The sequence below is a fragment of the Notamacropus eugenii genome, chromosome X (genome assembly GCF_028372415.1).
Source record: "Notamacropus eugenii isolate mMacEug1 chromosome X, mMacEug1.pri_v2, whole genome shotgun sequence".
Lineage (NCBI taxonomy): Eukaryota > Metazoa > Chordata > Mammalia > Diprotodontia > Macropodidae > Notamacropus > Notamacropus eugenii.
Window position 1 is genome coordinate 30,762,097 of NC_092879.1, and position 17,339 is coordinate 30,779,435.

The following is a 17,339-nucleotide window of genomic DNA, read 5'->3' on the forward strand; positions in this document are numbered from 1 at the left end:
TCCATTACTAGAGAAAGGCAAATTGACGACTTTATAAAGGAGAAGACTAGAGAGAAGGGCAGTGCTGTGTTGTGTTTTGTTTTTTGGGCTTTTTAGACCATTTTGGTTTTGCTCTCTCTTTTGCAACTGATCCTTGAGGGATGCTGTTGCTTGCATCTAGAATTTACTGTCTCCTTGTTCCTTTGAGCATCCCTGGCCCTGGATGTTGTGGACCAAGCCCTCTTAGGTCCTCCAGATATTACAGATACTGGTAAAGGCAAACGTGGGCCCTCGGTGCTTCCCAAAGAGCTGACCAGAGACTTGTCAATGCTATTTTAAAAACTACAGACAAATACAGCTGACCTTCTCGATTTTACCCCCAGAGAGCTTCTGCATTGCCTTGACATTTCCGGTAGAACTTTTATTGGTTCCCGAGCAAAGTCCGGTGCTAGGGAAATGGGCCGGAGATATCTGTCGGCTTTTCCTTCTTGTCAACAAGCCCTGGAAGAGGACGATGACAAATAAGGTGGGTCATTGGCGGCAGACTCGGCCTTGGTTTCCTTCCTCCCTCCTGCCCCACTCTCCCCCTTAGCCCAGCTTCTTCTAATTGACATGGGACGAAACTGAAGGCAGTGTGATCGATACTTCCTGAGGATCAGGCAGATGCGGCTGAGGAGATGGGGATGGGGATGGGGATGGGGATGACAAGGGCCAGTGATGGGCACATCGGCTGCGGCCAAGCTCGGGAGAGGGTAGCGGGGACTTTTTCGCTAGTCATGCAAATGGCCTAGGCTGAGGCTTGGCTTGTCCAAGCCCGGGGGGGACGGGAACTGTGAGACGAGATGAAATCACTCCCAGGAGCCGTTAACTGACTTACTCCCCCCGCCAGAACCCAGTCAGGCCCCGCCTCTTCGCGTGAATTTTCCAGCGGGCGGGGGGAGGGAGAAGGGGCGGGCCCACGAGCCGGTGGCTGTGGTAGCGGTGCGCGCCGCCGGGTAGGTCTCCCCCCCCCCCCCCCCGCCCCTCCCCCCTATGCCGGCCCGGGCGCGCGCTCACCGGCTGGCTGCCTGGCAGGTTGACTCCCTCCGTGCCCCGCCCCGCCCCGCCTCGCCCCGCCCTCCGGGCCAGTGTTTCTGGAAGCCGCCCGGCCCCGCCCCCACCCCTTTCCCTCCCCCGTAGGGCGGTGGGTCGCAGCGGGAGCGCGCGCCTCGGTGGCTTTCTTCGGGCCCCCCTCTGCGGCCCCCTCCTCCCCTTTCCGGTGACGGGCACGCGGCTCCCTGTTAAAGCTTCGCGAGAGCGGCTGGCGGGCCAGGAGAAGGCTGCGGGAGCGCCTGAGGTGAGTAGAGCTCGGCGATGCGGCTCCGGCTCTGGCTCGGCATCCTCGGCCGACCCAGCTCATCCCCAAGCGAGGGGCGCGGCCGGGCGCCGGGTCTGGGCACGGGGCTGCTCACCCCATCTCTCCGTCTGCCCACTCTTCCTCGGCCTCCCCCTTCCCCCGGCCGCTGCCGCAGCAGCATCCCCTCCTTAACCGCGCCTCGGCCGCCCGGGGAGGGACCGCCCCGGGGCCCCCCGCTGCCACCGCCGCCCAGCCCTGCCCTAGCCGGGCATTGGGAGGCCCCCCCCCAACCCCCCGGCGGCTGCGGGTCATCGCCGCGGGGCTGGCAACAGCCCATCCTCACCCTGGCCCCCACAGGCTTCAGAGGGCCTCCGCGTGGGCTCCGGAGCTGGCGGCTCCTTTTACCGGGGAGGAAACTGAGGCCGTAGGGTGGGCAAGGGACCGGCCCAAGGTCACCCTTCGGAGCCGATCTCTAGAGATGGGATTAAAATGATGCCATCTAGTACAGCTCTCTCGGGGATGTGGAGGGGGAAATCGAAGCCTAGGTGGAAGTGACTTGGCCAAGGTTACACATGTCATAAATCCATAGCTGGAAGGTACCACTGAGGTGATCTTATTTTACAGAGGGGAGAAACCGAGGCTGAGGGAGGTAAATTGATTTGCCCATGGTCGCACAGGTAGTAAGTGGCCGTCAGTAAGACAAATCCGAATTCCATCTTGGCCTCTAGTGTTTTCTGGGTAAATCTCTTCCCTTCCCTGGGCCTCAGTTTCCTCCTCTGTAAAATCAGGAGGTTTGGGGATGACTTGGGATGTTTTTCAGCTCCAGACTCATGAACTCAGGTCCCCTAGAGCTGAAAGGGACCTCAGAGGCTATCTAATCAAACTCTTTCCTATAATAGGAGAGGAAACCGAGGCTAACAGAAAAGGGCCCCCCCAAGGTCACAGACGGTAAGTAATGTCAGAAGTAACATTTGAACCCAGGTCTTCTGACTCCAGATCCAGTGCCTCAGCTCACTTTACCAAGGACTAGAAAGGGCTGGACCAAGTAAACGCATAATTTGATTATTCCCTTTGATAAAATGAACTCCTCATTCTGCTCTGTATACTTCCTCTTTCCACACTTTTTTTTTTCTTAAAACCACCCTAGGAAAACCATGACTACTATGCCTAACTCCAAGGAAATGTTAATATCCTTGAACTAGATCTGACTTTTATGACAAGTAGTGTGCTGCCTATGTAAAGGGCTCTGTATTTAAAGTCAGAGGGACTGGCTGCAAAACCTCTTTCTGCTCTTAACTATCTCTGCGATCTTGGGCACATCATCTAACTTCTTGACCTCAGTTTCCTCATCCACAAAATGAAACAGATTGCACTGTATAACATCCAGGGTCCTCTCCAGCTCATACATCTTATGATCCTATAAACCTCTGAGGTTCTTTCTTGTGTTTAAAGCTGCAATTTATTCCTGCAGTTTGAGGTAGCAAATTGAAGGCATGCTTTGGGGTCCAAAATAACTGGATTTTAATCTAGATTGACTAGCTTAAACTACTTTCAATCTGTTAGACTCAGTGTTCCCCACAGTAAGATGGGACTGATAAATTTACATTACTCCTTTTGGAGAGTGGTTTTGAGGAAAAGTTACAAATCTTGGAGTCATAGAAATATCATAGTTACCATCACCTTGAGAGCCAATTTATACTCTTGGAATTAATTTGTTTTTATCTCCTAGTTTAAAATGATCTAGTAATTTTATTCAATGAATATTAAGTGACTCCCATGTGCATTGGCAGAATGCTAGGTGCTGAGATTACAAAAAAAAAAAAAATGAAACCTTTTCCCTCAGAGATCTTACTTTCTAATAGGGGAGAAGGTAGATACTGTGTATATAATAGAAAGATACATTATGTATAATATAAAGTACAGAGAGATGGATACAAAGAAAGAATCCCAATCAAATATTATGGGGAAATTTGAGGCAGTTGAAAGCTTAGTTTATGGGTATATGAGGGGATATGAGAGGGGGTGATAAAACCCTTTCAAAGTAGCACCTGGGTTGAATCTTGAAGGATGGAGAGAGGCTTCTGAGAGGCAGACAATATTGTTCATATGTTCTGTGGTCTTTAATATCAATAGTAATTTAATAATATCCCAAATAAGCATTCTTTATTTTAGCAGGCCCAGACCTCAGAGTGTTTTCATAGCTATCCATGTATACTCTTCTGTACTAAAAGACTATGCCTGTTATACTTTTAAAATATAATATTGATTAGGCTGTCACAATAAATAAAGGCAGAAATGTTGTGCTAGACAGTGGGGTTTTTGTTTTGGTTTCATTTTCTGAATTTAAATTATTTCAGCAAAAACTAGATCTTTGGTTAACAAGGTTTTTTTTTTTTTATTAGCAATTTGAAGCATAACAATATATTCTCACTTACAAATGGACTAAAAAGGTCTGTTTCTGTATTGTCAGTAATTAAAGTAGTCGATTATGACAGGGTATGCAATGAAATTTTTTCAAGGAATTTTGAACCAAGAACCAATTAGAACCAGACTACCTTTTATTAATGCAGTAATGAAAAATGGTTTTTCTTCATACATTTCACACAAAGGTGAATAATTACTGTTCACTTTACCTGACTTTTAAAAAGAAATGTCTTTAAGGTGGTTCTTTAAATTTCTTATTTTGAAAACTTAATGTGCAGGTGCTATGAGAAAAACATGAAAAATCGATGTTTTCTGAGTTTTAATTAGATTAAAAGTCATTTTTTGATACTAGAAGTTTTAATGATACCTTCATATCAGTAAATTTATTTTAAAAACCTCATATGGTTAAAGCATGAATTTTTAATATTGCACTGGATATTAGTAGGTAGATTATTTTAAAAAAATGGCTCATAGAATCTCAGCCCTGGAAAAGACATAATGAGCTATTTATTCTGAGCCATATCTGATCAAAAAATATCTCCTCTAAGGCATAGGTTAAAAAATTCAGTCTTAGGAGATCTTAGCTTTATAAAGAGCTAGCTCTAAGGGATTTTAGAGGTTATCTAGTCCGGAGTCCCTCTCCCCCCATTTTACAAAGGAGGAAACTAGCCCCTAAAGTTAAGTATCTGGTCCAAGTTAGTAAGTAGTGGAATGTAATCAAGAACACAGAATCCCAGAATTTCTGTTAGGAAAACATCAGTGACCTAGTCCAATCCACACCACATTTGGGGTCAAATTCAAATAGAAATGGGGGCCCTTCAAAAACCAAACACATTATCTGTATTCTATTATGTGTACGTGTGTGTGTGTGTGTGTGTTTAATACATCTATTTGACAACTTGGATCCTTAATCTGGGGCCCATGAATTTGGATTGAGAAAATAATCACAACTTTATTTCAGTATAATTGGATTCCTTTGTAATCCTCTGTCTTTTTATTTTATGCATTTGAAAACTTGATTCTGAGAAGGGTTCCATAACCTTTTTGAGTTTAACTCGCCTGGCAAGAGGGTCCATGCATAAAAACAGATAAGAACTCCTGCTCTTGCAACATTCCACTGACAGGTGGTCAATCCAGCCTTGGCCTGAATACGTCCACTCTGACTGGGTAGTGCATTCCACTTTGGCATAGTTTTTAAAGCTTAGGAAGTTTTTTTCCTTGGATCAAGCCTAAATTAGCCTCTTTTTCAACTCGCCCATTCCCCCACACACACCCCCATTCCCCTTACCATTCCTAGTTCTGCCCCCACTGGGGACAGAAATAGGTAATCCCTCTTCCAGGTGCCACTTTCTCAAATCCTTGAAGATAGATGTGATTGTCTTCTTCTCCATGCTAAACATCCCCAGTTCCTTCAACCAATCATCATTAGACTCATTGCTCTCCTCTGGACACTATCCAGCTTATCTATGGCCTTCTTAACAGCAGCACCCAGAACTGAACCGAAAATACTCTAGATGTTGGCTGGTCTTGGTTGCCACAGCCACATCACATTGTTGAGTCATGTTGAGTATACAGTCCACTTAAACCCCCCTAGAGGGTTTTTTCTTTTCTTTCAGACAAACTGTCCAGTTATCTTATATTTGTGAAGTTGATCTTTTTTTTAACCCAAGCATTTAGCACTATCAAATTTCATCTGAGTTTGGCCCATTGCTCTCAAGGTCTTTTTGAGTCTGTCATGTGTGTGAGCTATCTCTCCAGCTTTGTGGCATCTGCAAATTTGATAAGGATGCTGTGAATGCCGTTAGACAAGTCATTTGGTAATAATGGTTGGCTCAGGGTCAACCACAGATGCCTGGGACACTCTACTATAGACCTACTTCCAAGTGAGCATTGGACCGTTAATCCCCACAACTGTTGGAGTCTGGCCACTCACCCACTTCTGAATCTATTTTTTTTATATCATCTAGCTCTTTTTCCAAATGAGTAAAATTCAGGCACACACCTGTCCACTGCATTTTTGGACCAATTTCATAGTCATGTCCAAAATGGAAATAAAGTTAGTCTGGTGGGACTCATCCTTGACTAAGCCAAATGGACTTTTCCAAGAGGTCAGTGACCTCAGTTGTAGGGTTTTGCCAAGAACTCCAGGTAGCATTGCAGCAGACCTTGGTCCTCTGACACCATATTTGACCCTCTTTCCACTGTACCACCTTGTCTCTCGTAGGGAGCTAAGCTGTTGAGAGGTAGATTTTGTAGGGAACTGTTTCCTACCAGAATCAGGGAACCCTGAGAACTAGTGAGGAAAGGAAATCATAGTAAAGCAACATAGTTAAAAAACCAAACCAACTAGCCCTCATTTCCTACTGCGCTTTGGCTCTCCGCTCCTAACCCGGGGTCTGTAAACTTCTTTTTGAATTCGTTTTAACAATTTTGATAACTAGATAACAGTATAATTAGTTTCTTCTGTAACCCTATCCATTCTATTTTACACATTTAAAAAGATTCTGAGAAGAGGTTTCTAAGCCTCACCCTCAGGCATAAAAAAGGTTTTAAGAACTTCCTACCAGACTAGGGTAGTTAGTGATTAAGTCTGGGACCACACAACTCTAAAGTATGTGAATAGTATTAGGAGAATCCATCAATCCATCAACATTTGTTTACAGCCTACTAAGTGTCAGATAAAACTGGGGATTAAAAAGAGAAAAAAGTCCATCCCTGCCCTCAAAGACTTTACAGTCTAATGGAGGAGGTAACAGAAACAAATACAAACAAAGCAAGCTATATGTAGGATAAATAGAAAACAATTATTTATTATTTATTTGAACAATTAATGATTAATAATAAATTGCTATTGAATATTAGTATAATAATTACTATAATATTACTATTACAAAGAAAGTCATATATAGGATAAATTGAAAATAATTATTAATTATTTTAATAATTAATTACTGTTAAATAGTACTATAATAATTGATTACTATTACAAAGCAATCTATATACAGGATAAATAGAAAATAATTGATTAATTAAAAGGGAGAACACTGAAATTACGAGGATTTAGGGTAGTTTAGGGCCAGGGTACTGCTCTAGAGGGAGTCCCCTCCCTTCCCCTCCTTCTAAAGCAGGATGGGAAATGTTGCTTTTTTAAGGCTAAAGCACTACCTTGCGGATGATTGGTCTTGTCTAGTGATTTTTATCTTGTGATTGTTACTTAGTTTCATTCTTTTTTGTAATTTTAGAACCATACTTTTTAGTTCTCTTTTAATTGTCAAAAGTACATATTTTTTCAAGTGGAAACTGATTGTTTTGATAGATAGTAAATGGATCAATAATAAGTACCAGTATGCTGGAGGAAAGGACATGGTAAAAATGTATGGAGTCTGGTTGACTGGTTGAAAAGACAGAAGAAAGTTGCAATCCATTTAAAATAAATGGTTTTAAGGCAGTCTGGCGTTTTGTTTTTCTTGAAGTTGCAGGGACAAAAAAAGAAAGAAAAAAGAAAAAAAAACAAAGGAATTTTTAAAAAATTTCATGAGGTTAAACGAATTTAATTTCAGATATAGCCACGACTGGTTTCTTGATTATACCAACCAACATAAGCTAACATTAAATCTCTTTGAGTGCTATTTAGCTGGAGCTCAGCAGAGTTTCTAAAATTGAGCTTAACAGCCACCCCCTCCCCATTTTGGGTAGATAGTCCTATTTTGTCTCTATTGAAATCCACAAAAATAAAAGCTCTTTAGGTATGTCTGACAATATAAACCTTTTTTTTTTTTTTTGGTTCAGTGTTCAGGTGTAATTGACTATCATGAGAGTTGGGTTGAAAGGTTATGTTTGTTAGAACTATTCTTATTTCATTTGGGCAAGCATGTATTTTGCTTTTTCATATTGTATACAGTTAACTCTGCTAGAGTCTCACCTATAAATCTGCCCTAGAGTTCTATGTTATGGGACTACCTTTCCTGTGTAAGTAATTAAAACCCCCTTGGATGGGATCCAATTTCACACCAAGTTTCACTTTGTAGTGAATAATGACCGCTACTGTTATAGTGATTTGGATAAAACCCCTGGCCTTAAAGGCGATACGTTTTCAGTCTTTTTTGAACCGATACTTAAAAAACTTTTATTGGTCCTTCATATTTTTGCATCAGCTTAATTTCAGAATATATCTCTTCCCCTCTCCCACTCAGAGTCATTCTTTGTGACAAAGAATAAAAAAGAAAGTTAGGGTTGGGGCATGAATATGGGGTATGCTTGTGTTATTTTTAATTTTCGCGGTAATTGGGTTTAAGTGACTTCCCCAGGATCACACAGCTAGTACATATCTGAGGCCAGGTTTGAACTCAGGTCCTCCTGACTCCAGGACCAGCACTCTAACCACCGCGCCACCCAGCTGCCCTTTGCTTGTGGTTTTTGATAGCATCACATTTTCCCAAAAGTGTTGATGAGGTAGAAGATTTTGTGATTTCATATTTCTCACTTGGCTGATAAGTGGGACAAGTGATCTCAGGATCCTAGAGAGGGAGTTAGGAAGGCTTTAATATAGGTGAGTTATCTGTGATTATCTGTATTGCCTTCATTGGTGTAAATTTCAACCCATCAACACCTTATCTTGTCTGATTCTTCTCCATGTTCTCCCATAGCTCTCCCGAATCTACCCAGCAAGTTGAAGATCTGCCTCTTTTTATATTTTGCATGCAGGACCTAGCACATAGTAAATGCTTAATACATAGCTTTTTCATTTACTCATTATTTGGCTCTCTCAAACCATGACCAAACCACCTCTTTTCCCAATCACACCTTTCTTAAAAGCTATATTTTGTAGCACATTTTGTGCATAGGTTATGCCTAGAAATATGCTGCTACCCATGTATGTCCATTAAGAATCTCCCCATTGCCTTTCTGGTTAATTGAAACTTTCCTGGGATATTCCAGTGATGGTTCTTCAGTATGTGGTGAAATGCCCCTTTTTCCTTTTTGAAACTGCCTGCTACCAATAATGAGCCATTATATATGGTATAGTTGTAATAGGATCCCCAGACTGTTCCTAGAAGGGCGGGGGGGCGGGGAGTGAGGGAGGAACTCGAGTCTTCCTCCTACTTGGCTGGCTCCTCATTCTCAATCTCCTTCACTTGCTTATTCTCCTTTCTTCACCCGTTATCATGGGTATATATGTATCCTAGGGCTCTCTCAGGGACCCTCTTTTCTTGAGGGTCCCTCAAGTGTCCCTCCCTTTTCATTGACCTCATTGGTTCTCTCCGATTTAACTGTCACTTCTATGCAGACAACACCTAGATATTTATATGCAGTCCCAGTCTCCTGAACTCCATTTCCCCATCATCAGCTGCCTTTGGGATACCTCCAACTGGATGTCCTGTTGGAATCTCAAACTTGACTTATCCAAACCAACTCATTCATTTGCCCCCCCAAACCCACTTTTTTTCCCTAAATTGCCTATTTCTGTTATCCTTCTAGTCACTCATGTTCAAAACCTCAGAGATAAACTTCTACTTTTTCCTATAACCCCACACATCTAATCAGTTGCCAAGTCTTGTTATTTCAGCACAATATATCTTACATCTGTCCCCTTCTCTCCACTTACGTAGCCATCACCCTGGTTAAGATCTTCGTTGTTTTTTTACTTGAACTGTTATGAGTTTGCTTATTAGTTTTCCAGCTTCCCATCTCCCCTCTCCAGTCAGTCTTCATATATCTGCTAAAAAATAATAGCTAGCATGTATATAATGCTTTAAGGGTTGCAAAGTGATTCATAAATATAAATTACTTCATTTGATCCTCACAACAACCCTGAGAGGTTGATGTTATTATTGTTGCCATTTTACAGATGAGGGATCTGAGGCTGAGAGATTATGACTTGCCCAAGGTCACACAGCTAGTGTCTTCAGTGACATCAGATTTTCTTGATTCCAGGTTTAGTATTGTTACTCACCTAGTTGCCTCTTAAATGTCTTTTTCTTATGCATAAGCCTGACCATGTCACTCTCAGGGCTCCCTCTTGATAAAATGTAAACATCTCTTCGTGCTTTCTAAAGCCCTTCACTGTCTGATTCCAGCTGTGTCTCTTAGTATGATCCAAGATTCATTTTGGGGGCTGTCTCATTGCACTAAATTCATAATGAGCTTGCTCATTATGTCCATTAGTCCATGAAGAACCTCTCCCCTCCTCCATCCTTTTTCCAGACAAACTTTTATCTGACTGTGCTTCCCCTCTCCTGTACTTAATCTTTTTATAGCCCATGTAAAATTTTACACTTATCTCTGATACATTTAATTTGTAGCCAACAAGCATTTCTTGAACATTTGTAATGTGGGAGGCTCTGTACAAGGTGGGAGGCTCTGTGCGAGGTATGAGGATCTTCTTAGGTTAAGTGTCGATCCTTGGGGTACTCTTTTGGAAATTTCTTTCCAAAGTTAAACCATGAATTACACTTGAGTCCAGCCATTCAACCAGTTCTGAATCCATTTAATTATATTCTCTAGGCCACATCTTTGCTTTTTCCCACAGAATAGTATGATTTACTTTACCTAGATTTTAGCAAACCATTTGATAAATATCATTCACCTGATCTATGAGTTCAGTTAAAAAAAAAAACTGTTTGGTCTGGTATGACTCGTTTGTAATGAAGCCATGCTGACTCTTTGTAACCACCACTTCCTTCTATAGCTATTCCTTTAGTTTGTAACATAGGCTATCTTGAGTCCATGGATAAACTGAGAGCGGGAAACATAAACAAGAAGTGAATACTTTTGTGGATACTTTTCTAGGTCAGGTTGAAAAGTGAGGTGGTTTTGGACAGATAACTGAGAGCATGGGATATTGTAATAATAATAATGATAATAACTAACATTTACATTATACTTTAATGGCCTTGTAAGGCGAAGTGCTATTATCCCATTTTCCAGAAAAAGAAACTAAAGCTGAGAAGTTCAGTCACTTGCCTGAGGTCCCACAGCCAGGAAGTATCTAAGGCAGCATCTGAACTCAAGTTTTCATCATTTCAGTTCCAGGTCTCTATCTACAATGTGGTGCTTCCTCCCTGTTCTACGTATGTAATAAGAGCCTCCATTTCCTTATCAGTAAAATGAACGGGTCAGACATCTACAGTTCCTTCCAGCTTCAAATACATGGTTTTATGCTTCTGTATAGAAAGACTCTGGTAAAAACGATATTCTCATTTTGAGGCCACAGAATTCCTAGAAAGATATTCTCATATAAGAGAGATAGTATGAAAATAATTGGAGATATTACAATGACCTTATCAAACGCATTGACTATCTACTGTCTAAAAAGACAGCGTCTATACCAGGGGTGGGGAAACTGAAGTCTTTTGACTAAGTCCAGGTTTTACAGAACAAATCCTTTTATTAAGGAGATTTGTTCTGCAAAGTTTGCTCAGGTTTCCCACCATGTCTACACAGATTACAAAATGTTAAGTGGAATCTAAGTTTATACCAATTGGAAAATGTTCCAAAAACTTGGAATATTTTCATTTTTAATTGAATGCACATGCTTACAAAATCAGAATTACTGTCAACTTTAATGTTACATAATAAAAGAAGACATTTAAGCATTTTATAGTTATATGAGTCATTTTAAAGAGAAACTAGCTCTAGAGTGGAGCCAGGAGTCCTTGAGAGGTAGGTAAGGAGGTGGGCAGCCCCCTAGGGTACACTGTGTGTGTGTGTACGTGTGTGCATGCATGTGTGTGTGCGTGTGTGTACATGAGGGAGGCAGCAGGATAGAACAGGCTATGTTTAACATAGGGAATTTCTTTCCAAATGACTCTTTCTAAAGTATAACTCTGAACATATAATCCTTCTTACTTTACTCTGCTTAAAAAAAGAAATAAGTAGATCAAATAAAATCAAAACTTCTTAGGTTGGTATTCAAATTCCTAACCTTTTATTCAGTATTCTTATCCCAATCTTCCATTATTCTCCTTCATTCAGACAGTTTGGACCACTTGCCATCTCTTCTGCTTGAAATATCCTCCCCATCTAGCTCTTCCTTCCAAGACACAGCTTCAAATGCAACCCCTCTTTAAAGAGACTCTCTCTTGCTCCCCACCCCCCCCCCCCCGCCTAAATTGAAAGGTCCCATGGGCAAGAGCTATGTCTTTTCTTTGTTTGTAGCCACAAAATACTTTGGAGCCCACTGCTTAGTAAATGTTTAATGAGTGAATTCAGGAAGCTTCAATTCCTCCAGTTGCAACTGAGTGTTCTATTACATATATCATGCTCCTTGCTTTATGAATTCTCTGCCAGTCTATAATGGTGCTCCAGTTCAGTAGCCTCACCAGAATGCCCTCATTTTCACCCTATCTAACATTCCCTCTGCTAGGCTCAGACTGCTGATAGGATGTATGGATGCTATGAAAATGATGGATGCCACCATTGTCTCTTTCTGAAAACCTTAATGTTTTTCTGGTGGAGAAAAGAAATGAGCTCTTCAGCACAGTATTATACTCATACCAACATCATTGAGTATGTTTCAGATTCTTTTGTGGCTACTCACTTCTATGCTTAGCTTCTGCTCCAGGAAATATAGTATAGAACAAGGCTTCTTCAATTTTTTCCACTCCTGACCCTATATGGGGTCAACACTCACAGTTTAAGAAGCACTGGATAGAAAAACAACCTTGGGTGATAAGTTAGAGAGATACCCAGAGAGGAAAAGTGAGGAATGTTCAAGTGGATGCCCAAAGGGGGATTTCCACTACCACCCATACATAGCTCTAGTTTAAAAGCATACTTTTTTGCTGTATTCCAATACAGTTGTCCCTTTCACATCATGGGAGTTAGGTGCGTGATGCCCCTGAGATCTGGAAAATCTGTAAAAATTCTTGGCCTTTCCTTCATACTAGAGAAGTCTGAAGTTTTTCTTTTTCTTTTAGGGGGTGGTGTTTATAGTATATATGATAAAATATGTTTATATATAATAATATAACAAATATGTTTAAATAAGATAAACTATATTATACATATATTTTCTGCATTTCTGAATTTCTAAACTTTTTCTGTGTTATCTGCTGGCCTTCTTAGTGTCTTCTGTAGCTTCTGCAAAACTCCCCCTAGCTTCCCATTTACCATAATTTCTTATGCCAACGCTTGATATATCAAAACCACAATGGGGAAAGTCATGATGTGGAAGGGATAATTAATTGTACTCTGATTTCAAAGAGGGAGAAATTTTAGTAGGTGCTAATTTCCATTTAGTCCTTCTCTGTAACACATGTAGTTTGATTTTTTCCCTCCATACCAACAGAAGCTGCTAATTCACTATTTGAGGCAGGAACATTGTTCTAGTCACTCAGGTTGACAAACATTGAAGTCATCTTGTATTCATCACTCTCACACACTGCATTTATATGCTGAGGTGCCAAGTCTGGTTGATTCCATTTCCATAGTATCTCTAGAATTAACTTCTTGTCTCCATTCATACAATAGGGCTTTATCAACTTGAACCTGGACTAGACTCATATAGGGTCTCAATCCATGGTTTAAGAAGCACTGAAGGGGTTACAGGTGGAAAAAGTTTAAGAATTCCTGAACTAGAGCAATAATAGCTTCATTGATCCTCCTGACTGAATTTCCTCCTTGTCCAATCCATTCTCTACATAGCTGCCAAAGTGATTTTCCTAAAGCAGGTCTGACATTGTCTCTGTCCTGCTCAGTAATCTCCAGTGGCTCCCAATTACTTTTAGGAGCAACTACTGAGTCTTCTATTGAGCATTGAAAGCCCCCTGTCGTCTGGCTCTGGCCTTTCTTTCTAGCTTATTATGTATTACTGCTCTTCTCTGATTCATTCTTCAGTGCAGCCAGACTGATCCTCTTGTTCTTCCTCATACATGGCCTTCCATCTCAAATGTCCTTACATCTGTGCACCCTGTCCCCAGTACCTGGAATGCACTTGCTCCTTCTGTACTGCCCCTTAGAATTCCCAGCTGCCTTCAGAGGTAAGCTCAAGTGCTTTCCCTTAAATGAAACCTTTCCTGATTTACCTCCTCCCCAGCTGCTAAAGGGAAACCCCTCCCAAAATTACCTTGTGGTTATTTTGTACATATGAACTCAAAATGAAGTAGTCTCTGCCCTCAAGGAATTTACTGCACATAAACATATATGTGTGTATGTGTTGTATGTAACCTCCTTCCATGGCTCCCCCAGACTGTAAGTTCCTTGGAGGACAAGGACTGTTTTTTTTATAGTTTATTACCTTCTGCTAGCACAGTCTGGCAACATAGTAGGCTCTTAATAGGTGCTTGCTGATAGAGCAATTTCCCTTTTTTCGAGGAAAAGCGGCTTGCTGCTGCTTCTAGTCAGGGATAGAGAAGCCTTGAAAGGAACTTGAAATTGTGTCCAAGTATTTGAATGGTTATCATTTGGAAGAGGGAATAGACTTGAGTTAGTTGGCCCCACAGGGAAAAGCCAGGAGCAAGAAGTGAAAGTCACAAAGAGATAAATTGAAGATTTGGTTTTGTTTCGGGTTTTTTGGAGGCAAGTGACCTGCCTAGGATCACACAGCTGGTACAAGTCTGAGGCTTGATTTGAATTCATGTCCTCCTGACTCTAGGGTTCACACTATCCACCGCAGTGCCACCTAGCTGCCCCAAATCAAAGCTTTTTGTCAGAAAAGATGCCCTAACAATTTGAGCTGTCTAAAAGAGACTGGGCTGCCCCAGGACAGCAGGTATTTTCCTTCATTGGAGAGCTTAAGACAACCAATCGTCTGTAGGCTATGCTGTAGTGGGAATTATTTTGGGGGTATGGTCTCTGAGGCCCCTTCCAACACTCTCAGTGTGACATCTACTTGTTCTTCCTGGCTACAAAGGCTGCAGCTAGCTGGACCAGGTGTATATTGCCAAAAGGCAGATTTTGGGTTGGGATATAAGGAAGAACTTAAAGATTAGCACTCCGGAAGTAGGATGGACTCTCAGAGAGACAATTCTTCAAGTACAAATTGGACTAGGTGCCTTCTGAGGCTCCTTAAAATGCTGAGATTCTGGTATATCTGCCAGCAAAGTGAGTGTCTGATCCCAGTAGTGTAAGTGCTGTTGAATATGGTTCCCTTTGTGATGCACCAGTGGCAACAGGGAAGTACTAGGGAAAGAAGCCTGAATAGGTTCAGATCCCACTTGATATATAACCTGCATATCTTTAGACCAGTCCCTTCCCCTCTCTGCACCTCAGTTTCCTCCACCGTAAAATGAGGCAGGTGGATTGGTGGATTGAAGTCCCTTCCAGCTTGAAATCTTGGATCCTCTGTGTGACTTTGTTAAATAGCTCACAGTATCTGAGTGCTAGAGACCTCAAAGATCCTTTAGGACCTGGCCAAAGTGTTAGTCTGTTTGTAGATCTCATAGGAGAAATTTCTGTTCTCTCAAGGCAGCCCCATTGCACTGTTAACTCTCATTCCAGGGTTTTCCTTACATCAAGACAAAATCTGCCACCTTTTTGTAACAGACTCATTTGTTCTTCATTCTGCCCTTTTGTGCTAAACAGAACAAGCCTAATCCTTCCCGAACTAATACTTGAATGTTCCTTCCAGCCGTCTTTCTATGAAGATCCCGAATCATAGAAAACAGCACCCAGACCCCTCTTTTTAGCATCTCTGCCCTTTGCTGTCTGTCATTGGACACAGAAAGGGAAGGCTCTAGCTCAGCCACCTAGTAAGGCCTATTTTTGGATACCTCTAGATCACATGATTGGGAGTTAGAATCCTATCCCTACTACTTACTACCTTTCTGACCCTGGGCAAGTTTCCGTTTCCTCATCTACAAAAGAATTGGGTTCGACTCCATTCCATGACCTCTGAAGTCTCTTCCAGCTCCAAATTTGTTCAGGAGAGCAGTCTCTACCCCTGTAACCAGCTGGCATGTACAGGGATCAAACCTGTAATATGGCCCCATTGACACTATGCTCTAAGTGGCAGAGTTCCTTGGATCAGCAGATATCATACCTCCCAGATTTTCTGTTATGGTGTGCCTAATTGGAAAAAAAACAAAAAACATGTAAGCCTATTGAGCAGGTCACTTATTTTATTATTTATTACCTAGAGTAATAATGGAGTTCATTAAAGACTCACTAATTCTTGGTTACTTTTTGTCTTTGTCAATCAATATTCACTTTATAGATGATAAAATGATATGTAAAGATTATCCAGTTGTACTCCCTCAGAGGAAACAGGTCCAGAAAGTCATTTAGAAAGTGGCAGTTAGGATTTGGACAAAGGCCCTTCTCAGACATAGAATGGACTTCTCCTTCCCCCACAGACATTAGATAGGTCTCTCTCAGATCCTCCTCACCTTAAAGAGTAAGTAATATTTGAACGTAAGTGCCAGAAACAAACACAACGAACTTCTTCCTGGAGAAGTGAATGACTCAGAGGTGAAAGAATTGGCTACCGGCAGAGTTAAGATTTATGTGCCTACTGGGGAGAGAATGTGAAATGAGACTGGGGGAGGGTTGGCATAATTGATTTCTGAGACTTAAAGTTTACTATTAAGTGTTTTAATTCTGATTAAGTGGTAGGGAACCACTTCCTGGTTCTGAGAAGGGGAATAGAGTGGTTAGGAGGAAGAGGAATCTTCCTGCCACGTAGATCTAGAGAAACCAAGGGATTGTTCCAGCCTGCTCATCTAAGTAGGAGATGGAATTAAGGCCAGGACTTAAACAGGTGAAGAGCAGATCTGAAAAATATGTGAGGAAAGGATTCAGTAGGACTTGGTGACAGATTACATAATGTGAAATGGAAGATTTTGAATTTCCAGATTTTGAAGCCTAGGAATGGAGAGAGAATTATGCTCCTGAGGATGCAGAAATTGAAAATGTAGGCTTTGGGGAGATAAAAGAGAATGAATTTCAATGCACCAAGTTACTTTGGTCTTTTTTTCCTCTTGAGGAAAGAACATGAGGCTGGAATATGAACTTTATGATAATATTTTGGGTATTTACATGTCGACCTAAGCCATAATGTTATACATCTTTTTAAAAAGAGACTCCCACATGCATAGCCTCCATTGTTACAGTTTGCAAACTGAAGACTTTTGCACGTTATTCTCCTGAATTTTACATAATATCTTCATATTTGACTTCATGTACTCAATCTGTCGTTACTTTTTGCTGTCACATGTCAGTGGTCCTTAGGTCGAATCATTTTATGTTTCGTGCCACCCAACAGTTCAGATTATATGTTACAAGTAAAACTTAACAGTGGGCTAATGTCCAGGAGGTTTACAGTGCAAACTGAGGAATTAGAAAGTCTTCTACTGAGGTGCTAATATGCCCTCAGTAGTGCCATTCCCCCTTGCTCCCTCCCCTGATTGACAGGGTAAATTTACACCTCAGAAACTGGATTTCTTTTTCTTTTTTAGTAGTAGTATGTTTACCTGGAATCTTTGAGAAACGGCCCTGGATGTCTTGTTTTCCAGCTAAGAAATCCTGGCAGTGCCTTAAAAAGAATCATGACAAAGGCTCTCTTATTTCCTCTGAGGCACTTAGCAGTGTCCCACAGTCAGGGAGTGTCAGTCAGGAGGATTTGGACCCAGCTCTTCCTGAATGGCCTAGCACTCTACTGAGC

The 17,339-nt window shown here is 41.6% G+C and overlaps 1 protein-coding gene across 7 annotated transcripts in view; it reads left to right on the forward strand.

The window, feature by feature from the left end:
* The first annotated feature begins 463 nt into the window (after positions 1-463).
* The window catches only part of ACSL4 (acyl-CoA synthetase long chain family member 4), an 82,279-nt gene continuing 65,403 nt past the window's right edge, over positions 464-17,339 (forward strand). For 3 of the 7 annotated variants that reach the window (XM_072626276.1, XM_072626280.1, XM_072626283.1), the window contains exons 1-2: positions 1,157-1,315; positions 2,215-2,263. The gene's annotated coding sequence lies outside the window, so the exon portion shown is untranslated. Of the gene's footprint in view, positions 506-1,156; positions 1,316-2,214; positions 2,264-17,339 lie in introns of those variants that run through there. The other 4 variants (XM_072626277.1, XM_072626281.1, XM_072626284.1 and 1 more) reach the window with 2 other exon arrangements.